The sequence below is a fragment of the Seriola lalandi genome, unplaced genomic scaffold (genome assembly GCF_002814215.2).
Source record: "Seriola lalandi dorsalis isolate HSWRI2012SDOR001 ecotype SW California unplaced genomic scaffold, Sedor1 jcf7180002054972, whole genome shotgun sequence".
NCBI classification, from domain to species: domain Eukaryota; kingdom Metazoa; phylum Chordata; class Actinopteri; order Carangiformes; family Carangidae; genus Seriola; species Seriola lalandi.
This window is the reverse complement of record NW_019525660.1, coordinates 3,487,412-3,497,444: the sequence shown is the minus strand read 5'-3', so window position 1 is coordinate 3,497,444 and position 10,033 is coordinate 3,487,412.

Here is a 10,033-nt window from a genome sequence, read left to right as displayed (position 1 = left end):
ATCACAGTTTGGCAGATGCTGCACGTGCTTGTCGTCACAGTCCACCAGGTGTAATGGTGATATCACAGCAGAAGACGTTTTCACAGACCATTTCATCTTTGTTCACTTCAGTAGCTCAGTGCTCACTTTGACACATTGTGCCAGCTGTGTCAGACTGGTTTATGCTTCAAAAAGATCGTTCTGATCAAATCTCACACGTTAGAATTTAAGTGGATAAAAGCTACCACATGTCCAATGACTGCATGTGGCTTTTTAAAGTTAGTAAAATTCAGGAACCTGAATTGTTTATCATTCGATTTAAAAGCAAGATTCATTTTGATTCTAATTCGATATTTAATACATTTAGTTTTTGCTAAAATTGTACAGCCATCAAGTAATGACGCAAACATGTGACTCCCTATTGTTCCTCAATGTGTCACATAAAGAAATATGAGAATTGTGTATTAAACGTTATTAATCATGAACTGGGATATTATTTAACGCTAAAGAAATTGCTGAACGCTCCACTAAGTTTCTGTAGCTAGTCGCTAACTTTGCCTGAAGAGTCAGGTTATAATTATCTGTGGGGTTTTCACCATGAGAGACCCAGCATATCATATTGCACATAGTCATTTAATCCATTGTTATTATAAGATATTAATTATAAGTGCTTTAAGCAGATGCAGTGCTGTTAATATGGGGGAAATCCATTAAATTGTAATAGATGGTAATTGCTTTTGCTGTGCAGTGATCTCCTAAACTGTTTGGTCAAAGTACAAAACTAACGCAGTATTAGAAATGGACCAGATGTCAGGGTTACTGTGCTACATTTCATAAAAAAAACATTCAACAACTTTTGAAAAGAGTCATGAATAGTTCAGTTGATATAATTTCATATTGATTGTTGCTGAAGGGATTAATTTTGTTTCTTTATTTTACCAGATGGATGTAGTTGAATCAGCATAATTCATAATTAATGGATCCGTGCAATGAATGAATCATTACATCCCTATTGATAGTGATTAATTTTATTAATATTTAATGACTGATGAGAAAATGGTCTCGCAGCAATGAGTTGGAAAAGATCTGAAAACAAGATATAGTTTAAAGGTTTCATCTTGTAAAACACAAGCCCATTAAACAAACAGGGTCACATTTAGAACTAGTTAGATTGATTACTCCTTTCTTTCCAATAACACATCAGGTGCAAACAATTAACTACTGATTTATTAATGGATGTATAATCAATATTTTTAGATTTAATGAGTTCAGGTAGTATTGTATTACATGGAACCAGATTCAGTAATTTTTTTTTTTATCACCTAGGTGTTTGTAATTAGGCTGCCGTTTCTCACTAGTTTATCAAGCTGTTGTAAATTAGCGTGTTTGTTTCTACAGTGATTCATTTGAATTGTCATTTTGACTAAAGGAAAGTGTAGAAATGAAAGATTAACTTTAATACTGTTTGTGACTTTGTAGCTCTTCCATTTAATTTTTGACTATTTACCAAAAGCTCTGTTGTTTGTGTTTGCTGAATACAACTGACAAAAATGCAAAAACAACATCAGTCAAAGGTTGTTTGTCATGTCAGTTTCAGCACGCAAAATATTCTCAATCTTCTCTTTTATATCAACAAATATCCACTGCATTTTATTTAGCATTCATTGTCAGTGACAGAAGATGAAATATTATGGTAACTAATTCAATGTTAATCTATTACAGGTATCCATAATCTCTAATAAATCATCAGGTAATTGATCATGATGCTACAACTGTCAGCAACACAAACTAGACAGATAAGGATGTACTAGACTGTATGCGCATGACCAGTCTACCGTGACAAGCAAAGTTTCCCGTACTGAGCAGAATTGTGCCCATAATAACTCCACAGAATAATAAGAGCATAATAAGTGAAGCATATCTTCTGACCTATATAGAGAATTTCCTTTCCCTCTGCACCAAACAAAGCTTCTGGGGCCTTGTGGCTAATCACTGCCCTTTACCTGTTCTCATTCATCTAGAGGAGTCAATTGGTCTGCTTCTGCAGGGTGCAGAGGTAATTACGATTTGGCTATGACTTGCGTGTGGCTCTATTGTCTGACTCTTTGGCACACACGCTGGGATATTGGGGACTTGAAGCTCAAAGCTCATTCAGGAGAGTTCCACTTTGACTACACTACTCGATGTTCCTCCAGAGAGCTCTGCTACTAACTAAACAAAGCTCAGCCAAGATGAGTCAAGATCATCATGGTGAAAAATACCTGCACCTATTTTTACCTTTCACTCAGACTGCTTTATTTGTTGAAATACCATTTTCAATGCATCCTAAGAAGCAGAGTATTTTCTCTTTCACTGCTTCTGTTCCATTTATGGGTGATTGAAAAAGTTGCAAAGCAAGAAGAACAATTTCACAATATTGCTGTCTAGATAATTTTCACAGATCTGCCTCTCTTCAAACTCAGAATTGTATTAATATTTAATCGCATTATAAATTGGATGAGGAATACAATTATGTAAGTAAATACACCTGTCCCATCAAGCAAGAAATTGAGAAAATCCCCCAGCAAGTAGCTTTACTTTCAAGGTAAGATTTGGGAAATGAATGAATAAACTTGGGGAAGATTTGCAGCGCCATAATCCACATTCCTATTCATCTGGTTCCTCAGTATGTCAAACGAACTCCTTAGAGATGGTGCATAGTTATCCCTCTGAGTCCTGTTAGAGGTTATAGTCCTCTCCTTTAACATCAGGTATGGATAGGTGGAACAATGATATGCACAATAAAATGCTCAGAGATGAACATCTGAATTTATAGATATATATAAAATGTTTCAAATTTCAAATTTCAAAGTTTAGGAGAAAGTAATCCTTAAGAATTGAAACACATTGCACCTCTTCCTTAAAATAAATTGAGAGGGTGTTATGAATTGCACCTCAAAGTGACTATAATTTATATTATTATATTAAAAAAGGATCACATGGTGCTCATAGTGACAAAATTATAATCCAACTGGGCTTGTAAATGAATTGTTTTGGTTTACCCTCACCACTCTCACTCTCAAAATAGATGCTAGTAATGTTGTTTTTTACACTTAGTATCTGGTTATTTATTCCACATGACTAATTAATGGACTGTTTACGAGGAAAAATACTCAGACAGTCCTCAGTCAGATGAAGGCAAAAACAACAACAACAAAAAATCACATGACATGTGAAGCGAATCAAGCGTGGTGCCCGGAGTAGATTTGTGTGACGTATTTTAATTCTGATGGACTCAAACTTAATAATTAACAATAAATACTGAAAGCTGAAGCTACATACTGTATATTCTGACAAGCATTAAGAACATTTTGTTTGAGAGTGTTGCTATTTTGCTGGGTCTCACTGAGTGTTTTGCACTTAGGAATTTGAAGTAGTATATCAGCAGGATGTGTCAGGCGTTCGCTACAGTCTGCTGAAGAGCCAAGTGACTCCTGGGAAACGGAGCTGTGTAAACTTCCTGTACTGAGGTACACTTCCTTCCTACCATCACTGAAGCATGAGGAGGATACTGAAAAGATGACGGATGGAAGCTCTCAGATCTTTCATCTAGACCTAGTCAAGATCCGTGACTGCCTCCTCATGATGAGCCCATTCCTGCCCAGCTCGACTCCCCCCCCGTAATGAAAGACTGTGGTGGTGTAGCTGCATCGAGGCAGCAGGCGGATAATCAAATCACACAGGATTATGTGTCACATTTGACCTGTATGGGCCCAGTTTCTGGACTCAAAAATGGGATTCAATCAGTTTTTTTTTGTCTGTCTGCCTGTGTGTGTGTGTGTGTGTGTGTGTGTGTGTGTGTGTGTGTGTGTGTGTGTGTGTGTGTGTGTGTGTGACAGAAGGAGTGAGAGAGACAAATAAATTCTCAGTCCTGCTCAATTTTGCCATTTTATTTTTTCTGTATTTCTATCTCTCTTCCACATATTCTTTCTGCATCTTTTTCTCTTTCTTTAGCTGTGACACTCTCCCTTCATGTGGGAAGGGACTGTTAATGAATGTGGATGTGCATGTGGGAAATGAGTGGGTTTGCACTACTGCTTTCTCTTTGAGTGACAGAAGCTCGACAAGGCTTTAGAGGCAAGCTTAAGAGTTAAAAAAAAAAAAAAAAAAGCAAACAAGGAACAGCTTTTTTCCAGATGGTCACTGCAAAATAGAGCAATATATACTCGGCAAGTTTGGGGAGGCAGCGCCTGCCTAAAGTATTACAAGTCATTTTGAGCAGAACTGTTGTCTGATGGAAAACTGTTCTATTTATATAAAAAAACAAAACTCACAGGATCCAACTTGGTCTGTTGGATTTGTAATGGGCCCTGCTGTTGGTCACAGCGCTCAGTCTGTGTTTGCGAAAGTGACACTACAAAAGAGGAAAATTCCTATCAAAGCTATCGGGCCTGAAGCATGAAGAGGATAGAGTAAATGTTTATTTTGCGATTCTTCCTGGTTTGCTATGGCTGCTCCCATCAACCTCTGCTCTAATCTGTGAGTATCTGGTATGCACTCCAAAGTAAATTGCTGTTTATTCTATTCTGTGGGTGTCAAAGCCCCCGCCTGGTGCTGAATGCTATCGGGGGAATGAGGGTCCCAGGATGCTCAACTCTGCTGCTGACACAACACTTTTCTTGAAAGACCTGTCGCCTGATTTACCCAAGCAAAATGTGACAGTAATTGTGAAGATTTATATCAATGGGAAAGAGCTGACGAGGTCCCACAGCTATCAGATCTGACAGACTTAATATGTGCTCAAATGTTGCCTGCCACACTAAAGGCTTGCAGGTTGACCAATTTTACCCGGAATGTTCCACCTCGGGTGGTATTGACCGAGCCGTCGTTTCTCACTACTGTTAATCGAGTGTGAAGTGGAACTTGTGGGTTGTGAAATTGTGCTTTTAATAAACTGGAATCAGTTCAAAACATTTTATCTCACTATTTAGCTTTTGCTTTGTATGCCATCTGACATGATATGGGAAAAAAAGACTGACAGGTGGTTTAAATAAATACACTAAACATAGGCGTGCTTTGAAACTGTATCCGTCACTCCCTGTCATAAGATATGTCAAGATAAAATTAAACATGCATTATGTGTTTTTCATGTCTTAATGCAGGTGAACAGGTGGCATGTTATAACAAAGATGCCATCAGCTATGCAGTGCAGAGTGTTAACAAAGCGTGGTCGGTAATGATGGCCATATGATGATAAACACACAATGTGTGACACAAAACACTGAGTACATGGAGTTCTCTGGATAACTCTGTACTGTGGATTACACAGTGGATAGAGTCTGTATAGCAGATAATGATGAGACCGAGATACTGTGTTAATGAAACATTATATAATGATTGGTCCCCTGATATGTGTCGTTCAACAGACTGACCACTTTCTTAATGAGGTCACTCTCAATCAGCTGATAAGCGGCACAAAATTATTAGCTGCTCATTAATTTTTTATGACTTAAATATCAGGTACTATTTTTGAGAAGGTTAAATTGGTCCTTCTTTCAACCATTCATTTAACCTCTATTTAAAGAGTACAGAGTGGTCCACTGAGAGCAGTTTACCCTCTTTTGCCTTGGGCACCCATAAACACGACAATAAAACCAAAAGCAAAAATACAGCATTCAGATAAACATTAATCCTCGCAAATCGGCAAATGGGAGATACGGATAAAATGGTGAAAGGGTATAAAAGGGCATCAAACCAGCATTAAGTAAAAATCTGAACACAGTAATATGGGATATGGCTTCTAGTTAACTTTAATGATCTGCAATTCTCTAAAAAATAAAAATAACAAAATCAGATCTGCCAAAATAAAACAAATCAGGTGCTCCAACTTCCTGCTGCAGTTTATTCCATCTGAACAAGGCAATCAGGAATCTTCTTATCTATTATATCTATTACTAATCAGGAATTCCCAGTCAACAGTGGCATAGAGTTAATCAGGAGTGACTCATTAAGTGATCAATATGTCAATTCGTAACTGTCCTCCTAGTCCTCATTTTAGAGTTATCTGGAAACTCTGATTACATTTCTCTTTACTTGTTCCTCAGAAACTATACTCTGTTTTGTGCACCTTATTGTAAATTATTACAATAAATTTCAAAGGTTATTCATCAGTGAAACCTAGTATTCATATTTATTGGTCTCTTTAGTCACTAGCTGAGAGAATTTTCCTGTTTTATTGAATGTTCACTCACAACAGGCATGGGTTTTCTTTGAACTTAGAAATGTTTGTTCCTTTAGTTTGATCCATGTGGGAGCGTGATGCATTTGAACTTCAGTGGCACCAAATAATTATACCTGTACACCTACACCTAATAGACAATCTAAAGTTGCATGTTGTACTCCCAAGAATGAGACTATAATGGGAAAATAACACAAAACTAAAACGTTTCTCAAGGACTGATATTAGATAACCAGAAGTAACTATATGAAAAGTTCAGCATTAAGGAAAGAAACCATGGAGAACTCATACCAGTATCCTAAGAATTGCAACTAATGGTTTACGTCCAGTACCAGTGGAGGAAGTGGTTTGCCCTATATGTACTCAGGCAGAACGTAAAGGTTACTTTGTGGTCTAATTAATGCATTTATGGGGAGAACTGTTATCCAACCACAAGATCAAATGTGTATATAGGCAACCTGATCTGAATAGCAACACTGGGAGGTGGAAAAAGCCAGCTGTCATAGAGAGAGGGGAAACTACTCGGTTATTGCCGCAAATAGCTGAGTAACAAATGAAAAAAAAGAGAGCTAAAGACAGAAGCTCAACTCTTGGTTCCTCTCTCACCTCCACACAGTTAAAGACAATCACAGCATGAAGTGTGTCTGCATGTCAGATCACTTCGGAAAGTTACAGAAACGTTTAGACACAGAATTCCCCTGATGTCGGAAAGGTTAGGGGATTCCGACAAGACGACTTAAGGCTGTGGAAGTCAGGATAGTGGGTGGGTGTGTAACGTGGGAGACCAAAATTTACATCCCTGACCTGATTGTTACTTGTACTATCCCTAGCCTGGACTGCAAAGAGTGAGAATTTAAAACTAATTTGACTATAATCCAGGGTTTTGCAGAACTGTCCACTATTGACCTTGTTTTTCTCAGAGTAGGGTTGGAAAAATAAACCCTGGCTGCTGCATTTTTAGCTCTTTCAATATGTGCCTGTTGGTAGTATTAACACCTGAGAAGGTAATTTAAAGATTTAAACAGCAGGCCATCATGATGTGTCATCCCCTCACTACATCCTTCATCTGACTCCTGCCCACGACCTTCATCATAATATGTCATCATCACAATCTTTCTCTCCCAATCTTCTTGCTGTCTGACTTCACTTACTTCCAGTTCTGATGAATCATGGCACAGAGCTCAGTGTGGTCTATAATACTGTCTTATTCTACAGAGGCTGGAAACAAACCTTGACTTGCAGACTGACAAGTTACTAAAAAATAAAAACTGTTTACAAGCCATGAGTCACTGAAAACTGATTAGATCAACCTACACAAACCAAGCAAAAATGAAAAAACTTTTGCAACGCAGCTCTGACCAAAGGGAAAAGGGAACTGCAGGTGTGATCACACCTTCCCCGAGTCACAGTGACATTTTCAAAAACTATTAATGGCACCGTGTACTATATGTATGGGAGAAATAACTGGGAACCATCGGATGACATTATTAAGCCTGCCGAGAACTGAATAAAGTTCTGAGGCTGCCAATATCTGAAGAGCTTCAGTTTCCTCATTTGTTATTTAACCCCTCCCTTGTGGGCCCCTAAAACTGGTTCAGTACTAATTGCATTAAAAACAAGACTAGGTCAAAACCTAGTATACCACCGGACCGTGTCGTAGGTTATTTGCATTCTGCCTTGTGGCGGTGAGTTTCAGCCCTTTGTCTGTTTGCTTCTCTCCTAATCAGCAATCCAGAATTTGAGTATGGTCTGTCTCTCTATATAATAGAATATTTCAATCAATTTAGCTTTGTGGTTGCTCCTTGCACTGTCCACTTTAGCTGCCAAAAACACACTGGAGAGGTGATAGCCAGTCATATCCAATCAAGGTAACCGTCTCATCTTTCACCTCTCTCCAAGATCTTGTATCTTTGCACATTTCCAAAGCATATGTACGTGTCAATGCATTTAATGCATTTAGGAGAGCTTAGACAAAGTCTGCCTCTCAATGATGGTAAGCAATGAAGCCTGTGTAATATTTAAATTGTGTTTCTCTATCAGTATTACTGCTCAGAATAGTGTGTTTTCTATAACTGAGGGTCAAATATTTTCTTCCATCTGACTTTCTATCTGCCTCTGCTTTCACATGTGATCAGTAAAAAGAATGAAAGTTTCATAAACATGAGAAGTCTTTTTGGTATGGGTTGTTTAAGGATGTCTTCCATGAAAAACACATTTGGGGCCAAGATGTTTTTTGGTATGTAATGTCTTATTTGTAAATAGCGAAGAATATTTACTCTTCAAGTCCTCGAATGACTCCATTGTTCCTCCTTCATAGAGTTTGATAAGCTGGTTCAGACCCTTTTCCTGTTGGAGCCTAAACACTAAATCCAGGCATGAGGGAGGGAGGGGAGGGGGGTCTGGATTCTCCATATGGGAGCCAGAAGTGAAAAATGATTCTTAAGTTTGAAGCAGACTTTTATGTTATTCCATTTATGTTTTCAGAAAAATAAAGTTCATCATAAGAAGTTTTACCTTCTTATGATGAACAAAGGGGGCGGTCCTGTAGTGTCAGTAGACCACAGTTTCTCCATATCAATACATGTATTTGTAACATATGGATTTTGTCTTCATATATACTGAATTTGTGCTGCCCAATAGTATAGCCACATGTTTGGGCTTCTCATTCCTCCTTGTTCTTTGCCTCTCTGTAATTTATATCTAATATAATTACCATGCCAAATTCTGTTGGGAATTGAGTTTCCTAACAACTGTAATGGGTGATATATTCATTTTGAGCACATTTACCCTATGTAACCAGGAAACAGATAGGGTTCTTCCTGAATGTACATTATGATTGGTTTAAGCTTTTTAAAGAGAGGGATCAATTCTTCTTCTCAGGTATGTTTTCCCCTTTGGTGACCAAGGAACAGGAAAGCCACTAGCTGGAGCAGAGCCTGCCATAACACCAATGTGCACGGCTTCTGTTTTCAACAGGTCCACTTTAAAACCTGATGGGATGGTAGTATCTATGTCAAGTAGGACATTTGAGGTTTTAGCGATCAACTGGATGTTATGTTTTCACTTTCCCCGTGAAAGCTTTTATTGCAGACACAACTGCATTATCACACAGTTTCAAAACAGTGTGTGATGGTCTCCTCAGATGACCGACTCATGTGACTCTTAAAAGTCCACCTCCGCTCCATAATGTGTTTTGCATGTTTTGACTTCTGTTGGATATTTGAGCTTCACTATATGTGCTCAGGCTGTTTTCTAACAAGTCCTCCAAACTAAACAACTTCGCTTTTCCCAGCCCTGGGATATGACCATGGGAGCACAGCGGTGGCAGGTGTAGCGGGCTTTCGTCATCTACCCTTGTGGCCATAGTTACAATAATAAAAATGCGGTTAAGGGTGTGGAACAGTCATGGTTCGGCTAGGTTCAGCACAAAAACTTCTTGATGAGGTTTAGTAAAAGATCATGGTTTGGGTTATTTCTTTAGGTTTGAGGATCTACGTCGTCATGGTTACATCAGTGAACGCACAGTTGAGGTTGTGGAAGGGTAATGGATAAAAGAAACAGCAATGAGCAGTTTGACACAGGAAACAGACAGCAGTCTCCTGTGATCCATCCACCCCAACCTCCTCCTAACGCAGACTCCGTTGACATGCATACTTCGTCACCCAACTTCCTCCTGTGCTCCTGTCATAGTTACTGTTTTAATTACGGCCACAAGAGGTTGCCTAACAATAAAACCTCACTATTTCTTTTCAAATGTTTTATTTATATATTTCTTGTTCCATTTTGTTCTGCATGCACTCCTGATACGAAATGTTTTCACAGCTTTTTGTGACTTTA